Consider the following 16027-nt stretch of genomic DNA (forward strand, 5'->3'; position numbering starts at 1 on the left):
GATAGTAACTCGTGATAGTTGTGCTATGCCGGACTGGTGGTGACTGTAACTAGTGTAACTGACACTCAGTTTGGCATAGACGTTCAGTGGGCACACATGTCGTTACTGCAGGCCTCATACAGTGATAGTAACTCGCGATAGTTGTGCTATGCCGGACTGGTGGTGACTGTAACTAGTGTAACTGACCCTCAGTTTGGCATAGACGTTCAGTGGGCACACATGTCGTTACTGCAGGCCTCATACAGTGATAGTAACTCGTGATAGTTGTGCTATGCCGGACTGGTGGTGACTGTAACTAGTGTGACTGACACTCAGTTTGGCATAGACGTTCAGTGGGCACACATGTCGTTACTGCAGGCCTCATACAGTGATAGTAACTCGCGATAGTTGTGCTATGCCGGACTGGTGGTGACTGTAACTAGTGTAACTGACCCTCAGTTTGGCATAGACGTTCAGTGGGCACACATGTCGTTACTGCAGGCCTCATACAGTGATAGTAACTCGTGATAGTTGTGCTATGCCGGACTGGTGGTGACTGTAACTAGTGTGACTGACACTCAGTTTGGTATAGACGTTCAGTGGGCACACATGTCGTTACTGCAGGCCTCATACAGTGATAGTAACTCGTGATAGTTGTGCTATGCCGGACTGGTGGTGACTGTAACTAGTGTAACTGACACTCAGTTTGGCATAGACGTTCAGTGGGCACACATGTCGTTACTGCAGGCCTCATACAGTGATAGTAACTCGTGATAGTTGTGCTATGCCGGACTGGTGGTGACTGTAACTAGTGTGACTGACACTCAGTCAGGTATAGACGTTCAGTGGGCACACATGTCGTTACTGCAGGCCTCATACAGTGATAGTAACTCGTGATAGTTGTGCTATGCCGGACTGGTGGTGACTGTAACTAGTGTAACTGACCCTCAGTTTGGCATAGACGTTCAGTGGGCACACATGTCGTTACTGCAGGCCTCATACAGTGATAGTAACTCGTGATAGTTGTGCTATGCCGGACTGGTGGTGACTGTAACTAGTGTAACTGACACTCAGTTTGGCATAGACGTTCAGTGGGCACACATGTCGTTACTGCAGGCCTCATACAGTGATAGTAACTCGTGATAGTTGTGCTATGCCGGACTGGTGGTGACTGTAACTAGTGTGACTGACACTCAGTTTGGCATAGACGTTCAGTGGGCACACATGTCGTTACTGCAGGCCTCATACAGTGATAGTAACTCGTGATAGTTGTGCTATGCCGGACTGGTGGTGACTGTAACTAGTGTAACTGACACTCAGTCAGGTATAGACGTTCAGTGGGCACACATGTCGTTACTGCAGGCCTCATACAGTGATAGTAACTCGTGATAGTTGTGCTATGCCGGACTGGTGGTGACTGTAACTAGTGTAACTGACACTCAGTTTGGCATAGACGTTCAGTGGGCACACATGTCGTTACTGCAGGCCTCATACAGTGATAGTAACTCGTGATAGTTGTGCTATGCCGGACTGGTGGTGACTGTAACTAGTGTAACTGACACTCAGTTTGGCATAGACGTTCAGTGGGCACACATGTCGTTACTGCAGGCCTCATACAGTGATAGTAACTCGCGATAGTTGTGCTATGCCGGACTGGTGGTGACTGTAACTAGTGTAACTGACCCTCAGTTTGGCATAGACGTTCAGTGGGCACACATGTCGTTACTGCAGGCCTCATACAGTGATAGTAACTCGCGATAGTTGTGCTATGCCGGACTGGTGGTGACTGTAACTAGTGTAACTGACCCTCAGTTTGGCATAGACGTTCAGTGGGCACACATGTCGTTACTGCAGGCCTCATACAGTGATAGTAACTCGTGATAGTTGTGCTATGCCGGACTGGTGGTGACTGTAACTAGTGTAACTGACCCTCAGTTTGGCATAGACGTTCAGTGGGCACACATGTCGTTACTGCAGGCCTCATACAGTGATAGTAACTCGTGATAGTTGTGCTATGCCGGACTGGTGGTGACTGTAACTAGTGTGACTGACACTCAGTCAGGTATAGACGTTCAGTGGGCACACATGTCGTTACTGCAGGCCTCATACAGTGATAGTAACTCGTGATAGTTGTGCTATGCCGGACTGGTGGTGACTGTAACTAGTGTAACTGACACTCAGTTTGGCATAGACGTTCAGTGGGCACACATGTCGTTACTGCAGGCCTCATACAGTGATAGTAACTCGTGATAGTTGTGCTATGCCGGACTGGTGGTGACTGTAACTAGTGTAACTGACACTCAGTCAGGTATAGACGTTCAGTGGGCACACATGTCGTTACTGCAGGCCTCATACAGTGATAGTAACTCGTGATAGTTGTGCTATGCCGGACTGGTGGTGACTGTAACTAGTGTAACTGACACTCAGTTTGGCATAGACGTTCAGTGGGCACACATGTCGTTACTGCAGGCCTCATACAGTGATAGTAACTCGTGATAGTTGTGCTATGCCGGACTGGTGGTGACTGTAACTAGTGTGACTGACACTCAGTTTGGCATAGACGTTCAGTGGGCACACATGTCGTTACTGCAGGCCTCATACAGTGATAGTAACTCGTGATAGTTGTGCTATGCCGGACTGGTGGTGACTGTAACTAGTGTAACTGACACTCAGTTTGGCATAGACGTTCAGTGGGCACACATGTCGTTACTGCAGGCCTCATACAGTGATAGTAACTCGTGATAGTTGTGCTATGCCGGACTGGTGGTGACTGTAACTAGTGTAACTGACCCTCAGTTTGGCATAGACGTTCAGTGGGCACACATGTCGTTACTGCAGGCCTCATACAGTGATAGTAACTCGCGATAGTTGTGCTATGCCGGACTGGTGGTGACTGTAACTAGTGTAACTGACCCTCAGTTTGGCATAGACGTTCAGTGGGCACACATGTCGTTACTGCAGGCCTCATACAGTGATAGTAACTCGTGATAGTTGTGCTATGCCGGACTGGTGGTGACTGTAACTAGTGTAACTGACACTCAGTTTGGCATAGACGTTCAGTGGGCACACATGTCGTTACTGCAGGCCTCATACAGTGATAGTAACTCGTGATAGTTGTGCTATGCCGGACTGGTGGTGACTGTAACTAGTGTAACTGACCCTCAGTTTGGCATAGACGTTCAGTGGGCACACATGTCGTTACTGCAGGCCTCATACAGTGATAGTAACTCGTGATAGTTGTGCTATGCCGGACTGGTGGTGACTGTAACTAGTGTAACTGACACTCAGTTTGGCATAGACGTTCAGTGGGCACACATGTCGTTACTGCAGGCCTCATACAGTGATAGTAACTCGCGATAGTTGTGCTATGCCGGACTGGTGGTGACTGTAACTAGTGTAACTGACCCTCAGTTTGGCATAGACGTTCAGTGGGCACACATGTCGTTACTGCAGGCCTCATACAGTGATAGTAACTCGTGATAGTTGTGCTATGCCGGACTGGTGGTGACTGTAACTAGTGTGACTGACACTCAGTCAGGTATAGACGTTCAGTGGGCACACATGTCGTTACTGCAGGCCTCATACAGTGATAGTAACTCGTGATAGTTGTGCTATGCCGGACTGGTGGTGACTGTAACTAGTGTAACTGACACTCAGTTTGGCATAGACGTTCAGTGGGCACACATGTCGTTACTGCAGGCCTCATACAGTGATAGTAACTCGTGATAGTTGTGCTATGCCGGACTGGTGGTGACTGTAACTAGTGTGACTGACACTCAGTTTGGCATAGACGTTCAGTGGGCACACATGTCGTTACTGCAGGCCTCATACAGTGATAGTAACTCGTGATAGTTGTGCTATGCCGGACTGGTGGTGACTGTAACTAGTGTAACTGACCCTCAGTTTGGCATAGACGTTCAGTGGGCACACATGTCGTTACTGCAGGCCTCATACAGTGATAGTAACTCGTGATAGTTGTGCTATGCCGGACTGGTGGTGACTGTAACTAGTGTAACTGACACTCAGTTTGGCATAGACGTTCAGTGGGCACACATGTCGTTACTGCAGGCCTCATACAGTGATAGTAACTCGTGATAGTTGTGCTATGCCGGACTGGTGGTGACTGTAACTAGTGTAACTGACCCTCAGTTTGGCATAGACGTTCAGTGGGCACACATGTCGTTACTGCAGGCCTCATACAGTGATAGTAACTCGTGATAGTTGTGCTATGCCGGACTGGTGGTGACTGTAACTAGTGTAACTGACACTCAGTCAGGTATAGACGTTCAGTGGGCACACATGTCGTTACTGCAGGCCTCATACAGTGATAGTAACTCGTGATAGTTGTGCTATGCCGGACTGGTGGTGACTGTAACTAGTGTAACTGACACTCAGTTTGGCATAGACGTTCAGTGGGCACACATGTCGTTACTGCAGGCCTCATACAGTGATAGTAACTCGTGATAGTTGTGCTATGCCGGACTGGTGGTGACTGTAACTAGTGTAACTGACCCTCAGTTTGGCATAGACGTTCAGTGGGCACACATGTCGTTACTGCAGGCCTCATACAGTGATAGTAACTCGCGATAGTTGTGCTATGCCGGACTGGTGGTGACTGTAACTAGTGTAACTGACACTCAGTTTGGCATAGACGTTCAGTGGGCACACATGTCGTTACTGCAGGCCTCATACAGTGATAGTAACTCGTGATAGTTGTGCTATGCCGGACTGGTGGTGACTGTAACTAGTGTGACTGACACTCAGTTTGGCATAGACGTTCAGTGGGCACACATGTCGTTACTGCAGGCCTCATACAGTGATAGTAACTCGTGATAGTTGTGCTATGCCGGACTGGTGGTGACTGTAACTAGTGTAACTGACCCTCAGTTTGGCATAGACGTTCAGTGGGCACACATGTCGTTACTGCAGGCCTCATACAGTGATAGTAACTCGTGATAGTTGTGCTATGCCGGACTGGTGGTGACTGTAACTAGTGTGACTGACACTCAGTTTGGTATAGACGTTCAGTGGGCACACATGTCGTTACTGCAGGCCTCATACAGTGATAGTAACTCGTGATAGTTGTGCTATGCCGGACTGGTGGTGACTGTAACTAGTGTGACTGACACTCAGTCAGGTATAGACGTTCAGTGGGCACACATGTCGTTACTGCAGGCCTCATACAGTGATAGTAACTCGTGATAGTTGTGCTATGCCGGACTGGTGGTGACTGTAACTAGTGTAACTGACACTCAGTCAGGTATAGACGTTCAGTGGGCACACATGTCGTTACTGCAGGCCTCATACAGTGATAGTAACTCGTGATAGTTGTGCTATGCCGGACTGGTGGTGACTGTAACTAGTGTGACTGACACTCAGTTTGGCATAGACGTTCAGTGGGCACACATGTCGTTACTGCAGGCCTCATACAGTGATAGTAACTCGTGATAGTTGTGCTATGCCGGACTGGTGGTGACTGTAACTAGTGTAACTGACACTCAGTTTGGCATAGACGTTCAGTGGGCACACATGTCGTTACTGCAGGCCTCATACAGTGATAGTAACTCGTGATAGTTGTGCTATGCCGGACTGGTGGTGACTGTAACTAGTGTAACTGACACTCAGTTTGGCATAGACGTTCAGTGGGCACACATGTCGTTACTGCAGGCCTCATACAGTGATAGTAACTCGTGATAGTTGTGCTATGCCGGACTGGTGGTGACTGTAACTAGTGTAACTGACCCTCAGTTTGGCATAGACGTTCAGTGGGCACACATGTCGTTACTGCAGGCCTCATACAGTGATAGTAACTCGTGATAGTTGTGCTATGCCGGACTGGTGGTGACTGTAACTAGTGTGACTGACACTCAGTTTGGCATAGACGTTCAGTGGGCACACATGTCGTTACTGCAGGCCTCATACAGTGATAGTAACTCGTGATAGTTGTGCTATGCCGGACTGGTGGTGACTGTAACTAGTGTAACTGACACTCAGTCAGGTATAGACGTTCAGTGGGCACACATGTCGTTACTGCAGGCCTCATACAGTGATAGTAACTCGTGATAGTTGTGCTATGCCGGACTGGTGGTGACTGTAACTAGTGTAACTGACCCTCAGTTTGGCATAGACGTTCAGTGGGCACACATGTCGTTACTGCAGGCCTCATACAGTGATAGTAACTCGTGATAGTTGTGCTATGCCGGACTGGTGGTGACTGTAACTAGTGTGACTGACACTCAGTCAGGTATAGACGTTCAGTGGGCACACATGTCGTTACTGCAGGCCTCATACAGTGATAGTAACTCGTGATAGTTGTGCTATGCCGGACTGGTGGTGACTGTAACTAGTGTAACTGACACTCAGTTTGGCATAGACGTTCAGTGGGCACACATGTCGTTACTGCAGGCCTCATACAGTGATAGTAACTCGTGATAGTTGTGCTATGCCGGACTGGTGGTGACTGTAACTAGTGTGACTGACACTCAGTCAGGTATAGACGTTCAGTGGGCACACATGTCGTTACTGCAGGCCTCATACAGTGATAGTAACTCGTGATAGTTGTGCTATGCCGGACTGGTGGTGACTGTAACTAGTGTAACTGACACTCAGTTTGGCATAGACGTTCAGTGGGCACACATGTCGTTACTGCAGGCCTCATACAGTGATAGTAACTCGTGATAGTTGTGCTATGCCGGACTGGTGGTGACTGTAACTAGTGTAACTGACACTCAGTTTGGCATAGACGTTCAGTGGGCACACATGTCGTTACTGCAGGCCTTATACAGTGATAGTAACTCGCGATAGTTGTGCTATGCCGGACTGGTGGTGACTGTAACTAGTGTAACTGACCCTCAGTTTGGCATAGACGTTCAGTGGGCACACATGTCGTTACTGCAGGCCTCATACAGTGATAGTAACTCGTGATAGTTGTGCTATGCCGGACTGGTGGTGACTGTAACTAGTGTAACTGACACTCAGTTTGGCATAGACGTTCAGTGGGCACACATGTCGTTACTGCAGGCCTCATACAGTGATAGTAACTCGTGATAGTTGTGCTATGCCGGACTGGTGGTGACTGTAACTAGTGTGACTGACACTCAGTCAGGTATAGACGTTCAGTGGGCACACATGTCGTTACTGCAGGCCTCATACAGTGATAGTAACTCGTGATAGTTGTGCTATGCCGGACTGGTGGTGACTGTAACTAGTGTAACTGACACTCAGTCAGGTATAGACGTTCAGTGGGCACACATGTCGTTACTGCAGGCCTCATACAGTGATAGTAACTCGTGATAGTTGTGCTATGCCGGACTGGTGGTGACTGTAACTAGTGTAACTGACACTCAGTCAGGTATAGACGTTCAGTGGGCACACATGTCGTTACTGCAGGCCTCATACAGTGATAGTAACTCGTGATAGTTGTGCTATGCCGGACTGGTGGTGACTGTAACTAGTGTGACTGACACTCAGTCAGGTATAGACGTTCAGTGCGCACACATGTCGTTACTGCAGGCCTCATACAGTGATAGTAACTCGTGATAGTTGTGCTATGCCGGACTGGTGGTGACTGTAACTAGTGTGACTGACACTCAGTTTGGCATAGACGTTCAGTGCGCACACATGTCGTTACTGCAGGCCTTATACAGTGATAGTAACTCGCGATAGTTGTGCTATGCCGGACTGGTGGTGACTGTAACTAGTGTAACTGACCCTCAGTTTGGCATAGACGTTCAGTGGGCACACATGTCGTTACTGCAGGCCTTATACAGTGATAGTAACTCGCGATAGTTGTGCTATGCCGGACTGGTGGTGACTGTAACTAGTGTAACTGACACTCAGTTTGGCATAGACGTTCAGTGGGCACACATGTCGTTACTGCAGGCCTCATACAGTGATAGTAACTCGTGATAGTTGTGCTATGCCGGACTGGTGGTGACTGTAACTAGTGTGACTGACACTCAGTCAGGTATAGACGTTCAGTGCGCACACATGTCGTTACTGCAGGCCTCATACAGTGATAGTAACTCGTGATAGTTGTGCTATGCCGGACTGGTGGTGACTGTAACTAGTGTAACTGACACTCAGTCAGGTATAGACGTTCAGTGGGCACACATGTCGTTACTGCAGGCCTCATACAGTGATAGTAACTCGTGATAGTTGTGCTATGCCGGACTGGTGGTGACTGTAACTAGTGTGACTGACACTCAGTCAGGTATAGACGTTCAGTGGGCACACATGTCGTTACTGCAGGCCTCATACAGTGATAGTAACTCGTGATAGTTGTGCTATGCCGGACTGGTGGTGACTGTAACTAGTGTGACTGACACTCAGTCAGGTATAGACGTTCAGTGCGCACACATGTCGTTACTGCAGGCCTCATACAGTGATAGTAACTCGTGATAGTTGTGCTATGCCGGACTGGTGGTGACTGTAACTAGTGTGACTGACACTCAGTCAGGTATAGACGTTCAGTGCGCACACATGTCGTTACTGCAGGCCTCATACAGTGATAGTAACTCGTGATAGTTGTGCTATGCCGGACTGGTGGTGACTGTAACTAGTGTGACTGACACTCAGTTTGGCATAGACGTTCAGTGGCGCACACATGTCGTTACTGCAGGCCTTATACAGTGATAGTAACTCGCGATAGTTGTGCTATGCCGGACTGGTGGTGACTGTAACTAGTGTAACTGACCCTCAGTTTGGCATAGACGTTCAGTGGGCACACATGTCGTTACTGCAGGCCTCATACAGTGATAGTAACTCGTGATAGTTGTGCTATGCCGGACTGGTGGTGACTGTAACTAGTGTGACTGACACTCAGTCAGGTATAGACGTTCAGTGCGCACACATGTCGTTACTGCAGGCCTCATACAGTGATAGTAACTCGTGATAGTTGTGCTATGCCGGACTGGTGGTGACTGTAACTAGTGTAACTGACACTCAGTCAGGTATAGACGTTCAGTGGGCACACATGTCGTTACTGCAGGCCTCATACAGTGATAGTAACTCGTGATAGTTGTGCTATGCCGGACTGGTGGTGACTGTAACTAGTGTGACTGACACTCAGTCAGGTATAGACGTTCAGTGGGCACACATGTCGTTACTGCAGGCCTCATACAGTGATAGTAACTCGTGATAGTTGTGCTATGCCGGACTGGTGGTGACTGTAACTAGTGTGACTGACACTCAGTCAGGTATAGACGTTCAGTGCGCACACATGTCGTTACTGCAGGCCTCATACAGTGATAGTAACTCGTGATAGTTGTGCTATGCCGGACTGGTGGTGACTGTAACTAGTGTAACTGACACTCAGTTTGGCATAGACGTTCAGTGGGCACACATGTCGTTACTGCAGGCCTCATACAGTGATAGTAACTCGTGATAGTTGTGCTATGCCGGACTGGTGGTGACTGTAACTAGTGTGACTGACACTCAGTTTGGCATAGACGTTCAGTGGGCACACATGTCGTTACTGCAGGCCTCATACAGTGATAGTAACTCGTGATAGTTGTGCTATGCCGGACTGGTGGTGACTGTAACTAGTGTAACTGACACTCAGTTTGGCATAGACGTTCAGTGGGCACACATGTCGTTACTGCAGGCCTCATACAGTGATAGTAACTCGTGATAGTTGTGCTATGCCGGACTGGTGGTGACTGTAACTAGTGTAACTGACACTCAGTCAGGTATAGACGTTCAGTGGGCACACATGTCGTTACTGCAGGCCTCATACAGTGATAGTAACTCGTGATAGTTGTGCTATGCCGGACTGGTGGTGACTGTAACTAGTGTGACTGACACTCAGTCAGGTATAGACGTTCAGTGCGCACACATGTCGTTACTGCAGGCCTCATACAGTGATAGTAACTCGTGATAGTTGTGCTATGCCGGACTGGTGGTGACTGTAACTAGTGTGACTGACACTCAGTCAGGTATAGACGTTCAGTGCGCACACATGTCGTTACTGCAGGCCTCATACAGTGATAGTAACTCGTGATAGTTGTGCTATGCCGGACTGGTGGTGACTGTAACTAGTGTGACTGACACTCAGTTTGGCATAGACGTTCAGTGCGCACACATGTCGTTACTGCAGGCCTCATACAGTGATAGTAACTCGTGATAGTTGTGCTATGCCGGACTGGTGGTGACTGTAACTAGTGTGACTGACACTCAGTCAGGTATAGACGTTCAGTGCGCACACATGTCGTTACTGCAGGCCTCATACAGTGATAGTAACTCGTGATAGTTGTGCTATGCCGGACTGGTGGTGACTGTAACTAGTGTGACTGACACTCAGTCAGGTATAGACGTTCAGTGCGCACACATGTGAGGTACTATTCCTTGTGGTATATGTTATTTGTTCCTTTAGATCAAGAATTTGGACACTAAACTAATAAAGGAGAGTTATTTTACTACAAAAAAAAATTAAAATATGCCAGTACACGAGTTTATAAATTGGTTTAAATCTCTTGTATTTTTTATAATTTATATTTGTCTATGTTTGTACCTATTACTTCTGTAGAACTATCGAACGAACGTAGCACAGCTACTGTAGTGCGTTATTTTGACAGTTCTGCATAATAAATAGTTACAAATAATATAGTCAAACAGCCTCTATTGATAATTTTGAAACGTAAATAATTTGTCTGTCATCCATCCAACATCACCTTAAAATAGGCATCGACACTCCAATCCTGTATGTTCTCTAATCAGGTGCACTCGTTGTTAGTGCCAGAAGTTACTTAAAATGATGATGATAGAAAGAATGTTGATGTTTAGGAGCCACTGAAGAAAACAGCAGGGCTTGATGATCCCTCCCATGCCGTAACAAAGAACAGGCATGGAAGAATTACTGGGATTTCTCGTGGACAATACCACCCTGAATTTCATAATATCCTACAAAGTAAGTTGGCAAGAGAACAAAACTATAGAAAAATATTTTTTCAGCCTAAATGGTTCGAAAATTACAAATGGCTGACGTACAGTGTAGAAAAGAATGTTTATTATTGTTTTAAATGTCGTTGTTTTGCTCTCAAGGACAGTTCACAGCCTAGATCGGTTGAAACTGCATTTGCACAACTGGGTTTAGTTTATGGCATAGAGCTATAAAATGCTTAGAGCCTGCGCCATAAATAAATGCCACGTATCAAGTATGCTTAACAGTTATGTTTTGCTACATTCCAAAAGTAAGTGCATGTCTTATTACAATTATCGACGTCCTTAATGCGATTGAAATTTACTGATGCTGAAAGCATGTTTAAGTCAATAAACTGTGCTGTGGAAAGGTTTAGTTTGTGTGTGCTTTTACGATGATTCAACAATGGCCTTAAAATTAACAAAAGTTTTGAACTGAATTGTTGTCGTTACTACAAATAACTGGCATGCTGAAAGAAGACACCAGTATTAAATGTTTCAAGATATATTACCTATTTAAATCACAACACTATGCCCTTAAATAAATGTCCAATTATTGTATTTACGTAATAGCAGTATAGCAATAGGCTTATACGTGCCTCAACAATAAATAAATCACATTAACAGTATACCAGATTTTTTATATATAGTAAACTATTGGCCAAGCTTCTATTATTTAACTATAAATAAAATGTGGTGGGCACGCTCCAATCAGTACTTAAACTCTAGTCTGTAACAAAAAGCCACAATACATGTATTCATGGGCTAATTACGAGCGACATACATATAAATAATACCCAAAAGCTAAATACAGTATACTATATAAGTTTATCAAAATTATATTCCACAGTAAGGTAATATGACCAAGATCAGAAGTGGATTGAAATCAGTTCCATCATTGCATTAGTTGAGACAGAGTGCATTAGTTGTAATATGTACAGGTACAACAACGAGAGATACGGAGACCGTGCGATCTCCCAGGGGAGATGTTTTTATTTTAGAAAACAATATTAATTGCATTATGAGTAGGCTACTCTTTCATTGTTTTAGTAGTTGTTCTTTTAAATGCAAAGTAAACTCAGGCCTTCAAGTTGTTAACAATAATATAATTAGAAAGCAAAGTGAAGTTGTCTTTACAGGCAAAATTTTATATAAATACAAAACAGTTTAGTCTTGAACTTGTACTTCAATAAAGACATTAAAACTTACATAAGAAAATAATAAACATATACATAAGCTTGCACATATAAATGTTCTCTTAGTCTTTCTAATGTGCCAAGATTAACACAATAAATTGTTCTCATCCAGTAACAGCATTATTTACTGAGATTAAAGCATTACTCAGATTTTACACGGACAAAAATTTGTTTGTCACAATTTTTAATGTAAGTGTTCCATGGTTACATTATTATTACGTTTAATACAATCAGACGTTATAAGTTTGAATAATCATTGTGAGTGGTTATTTGGTTATCCGGTGAAAACATTTCTAAATTCGTTCACTTAAAAACTATGATTTTATTAGCCTGATATTAGTTTTTCAAACAGAAGTTCAGAAAGATAGCTAACTAATTAGGAAAATAGTGCTAAGATCAGAGTTAATTACAACAATTAGTTAGGACTGGGCCTATTTAGCTTATTTATAACGTTTTAGATTTAAGCACCAAGTTTAACAATTCTGACACAAATAATGTATTAATAATTACGTTTATTTTTCATTAACTTATTAAGCATAATAAAGTGTTAAAAAATTGACATAATGTATGCATTCTCAAGGCCACGGTAGGTGTAATGTTCATAATAAATTACTTGTCAATATAAAATTATAACTGAAAAAGATAATATGCACTTTATTTCTGCAGGTTCAATGTGCATATTCAATACGTGACACTCAACATATAAATACAACTGCTTTTTCCTTTACCTATCTGTATTAGTACCAATGTATGATAATTTATGTATTGGTTTCATACATCTATGGACAGGCCATGGTAATCTTAATCTGAAGTCCAAGGCTCAGTTTATTTAATTCCGTACAAGCAAAATTTATAAAATTGCATATTAATTCCTTATAAAAAGTAAATGGCAAAGTATTAAATAGAGTGGTAGAGGCTCACCTTAGCCTAATATCCGCAACCGGGCTGTGATGTTGAAGGTTTAAATTTCCTCGGTTTCACCACTAAACTGGACGACCACGGGCACACAATGAGTCTGTCTACCGCTCGTATCACGGAACAGGTCACACTGACCAGCAGTGGTCCAGGTCAAGCTGCTATCTTTCTTATCGCTCACCGTAACTGTAGTACAACCTTTATCGAAACAGCTGGCTGGCGTCTAATCAGTGGCTCATCTGTTTATAGTAGCAACAATGAAAGCGCGCTTTGTTCATTTAGATTACTAAAATACGTTATGTAGAGTGATCAATTCTACACAGTTGCTTATGTGAAACAAGAAAAGTTGAAGTCACAATTATTATATAAACTAACCAAGTAGCCTAAATGTATCAGTTATTAAAAGCCTCAATTCACCACTACTGAAGTCTTGCACACGCCTATGGTTATCTTGTAACTGTTTTTACTTGCTGAACCTAACCCCACCTTACAGTATATCATTATTTGTTCGAACCACAAGTTACACGAAATAATGAGATAATATTGCAATACTGATAAAGAATAAATCGTTACCCAATGAAACTGAATGTTGTTTTCTCGGATAGGTGACAGTTTATGTATAACCCATTTGGACCCGTTATTATTTTTCATAAAATACAAAGCCTTCGTAACAATACTTTAATATTACAAAGTAAAGATGTTCCTAGCAAGTTGGACTAGATAATTTTGTTATTTTATCTTCAAAAAAATTAATGGTTGCAAATGGGACCAATGGCCATAAAAGGGGTGGTGTAAAAACTACAAATATTGATAAATATAACTTTATGTTACTGTGTATTTACGGGTAGAAGTAAAAAGTAACACATCTCATGTTGGTTCTTTTTCACTGTCCAGAGTGAAATACTTGGGAACGGTGTCGGTGAATTGCCACGTTGTATTTCATATATTTTAACCATGTATACTTTTTGCACTGGGCACATCTAGATTGTTTTTCATTGTTTACTAGGAAGTAGTTCACTCTGTCTAAACTATCTCATCTACTACTCTTGATTGCCCTGAATTCACAAGATGAGGTGTTTTCATCTAGACGATCTACACTTCCCATCCAGTTGCTATATAAAACAAAACAAGCTGGTTGACCTAATATTATATAAGATTGACTTGTTTTGCTAAATCTCCTCACTTTTCCAACTGGAAATATTCCAGCTTGAGTTGAAGCCACAGTCACTACACTGTTATTATGGCAACGACGAGTGTTATACCTGTTTCATCATTTGTAACTTGAGAATAACTCTTTATTTCTAATTTTTTCATGTCCTTTTTTATGGCAATAGTGCTTTTAGTGTTCTGTTTCCCCTCATAGTCCCAGTACAGGGAAAGAAAACAACACTTGTGAAAAAGTTATCAAAAAATACTCTGGACTCGGTATTTGGTGGCTTACTCAATAACTCCATCACAACCGATCCACCCATGCCTAGCTCAGGGTGTGTATTTCCTGTACTTTTGTCCACATATGGGAGATTGTATGAGATACCCCAGCCGGCTACATAGACACTAAGCTCTGAAGCCAAACCTTATTAGCTTGTCGTGCACGTATTGTTTAGTGCCATGTCCACTGTAGTAGGGAATCATTGATTCGTCAATACTTACATTATTTTCTGCTGGATAAAATGTTATCAATTTTTATAAAATTTTTCCCAAAGTGGTGTTATTTTGGCAAAACGATCACCTTCCCTAAGATGTGATAGTTACAAACAACAAACTTGTACTTACCAAGTAATAATCAATCAGTATTGAACAGAAATAGAAAAACATAACTTAAATAATAACAAAGCATGCTTATACCTACATAAATGAAATAATAATAACGACAGTTCAGATTCTTTCAAAAACAACAAGTAAATTATAAAGAAAGCAACACAATTAACAAATTTAAAAAATTGCATCTGCTACCTAATTGAGAAAAAAACATCACAAGTGCAAGCTTCTATCAATATGATATCAATAGTATACTTAAATTTAATTTAAATAGATACTAATTTACAATAATAGTTCAAAGTTGACAATAATAATACATCAATCAACAATATAACTAGGTATTTTAAAACTTCAATAACCATAGTGAAATTCAATAGTAACAAGACTTAAAAAAATAATATAAGGATGCAAGGGTTATCAAAAAATAAGTAAATAATACATCTAAGTTATGATACACTTGGATTGGAGAATGAGAACAGCCATGCTGTGCAATGTCACTGATACATCTTGTGATAAAGATCAACTTCTGCTGGGAGATTATTACATAAGTGGTAGAGTCTGGCAATGGGACCAAATTTTAAGTAATTCTTGGGTGTGATCGATAACTGATAATAAACATGGATACAAATATTCATGTAAATCAATTTCTGAGCATATTGTTACTTGCTGCAGAGTTGTGACAATCAGGACTCTGCTGCCAGTACATGCCAAGTCTTGGAACTCGAAAATAGCCTGTAAGTAAAAGTATTGCAAGAAACACCTCAATTTCAAATTGTACTCAACATTTTGATAGGCATGTAAATTAGTTTGATGACATATAATATCGATGACTTCATCATTTTACAGGGTTCCCATCGCTATTTTTGAGCCAATCTGGAAGCTCATATTCTTTTACATTTTATCTTGGAAGGTCTTGTTCAATCCAGAAATAGGGTTTTTGCTAGGTTGGTTATGACAACTCTCTTCTTTTAATCTCTTGGTTCATCAGTAATGTCAGTGCAGACTACATTTCTAGTCTGAGACTCACCTGCAGGAAGAACAATTGCTCTTTACCTACAACATCGAAATGTTCATCTTCGGAAATGTGTTCAGGAGCACCAATAGTCATTTTTACTAACTTCCATCCCTATTTATTTCTATGAGATTATAAACTATAAGAACTGTTACAGTGAAAAATTAAATAAATCGTTGGACTTTAAAGTTTCTTTTTGAATTAGCTGACATGAGTAGTGGTTTTCTTCTAGTTTACACATAGGCAAAAT

General features: G+C 42.9%; 1 protein-coding gene across 1 annotated transcript in view; it reads right to left on the reverse strand.

Annotated features, from left to right (window-relative positions):
• The window catches only part of LOC124366479 (neo-calmodulin-like), a 479044-nt gene extending 465891 nt beyond the window's left edge, over positions 1-13153 (reverse strand). Inside the window, exon 1 of the mRNA XM_046823064.1 lies at positions 13014-13153. The gene's annotated coding sequence lies outside the window, so the exon portion shown is untranslated. The remainder of the gene's footprint in view (positions 1-13013) is intronic.
• Positions 13154-16027: the final 2874 nt, after the last annotated feature.

The sequence above is a fragment of the Homalodisca vitripennis genome, chromosome 7 (genome assembly GCF_021130785.1).
Source record: "Homalodisca vitripennis isolate AUS2020 chromosome 7, UT_GWSS_2.1, whole genome shotgun sequence".
In the NCBI taxonomy this organism is placed as follows: Eukaryota; Metazoa; Arthropoda; class Insecta; order Hemiptera; family Cicadellidae; genus Homalodisca; species Homalodisca vitripennis.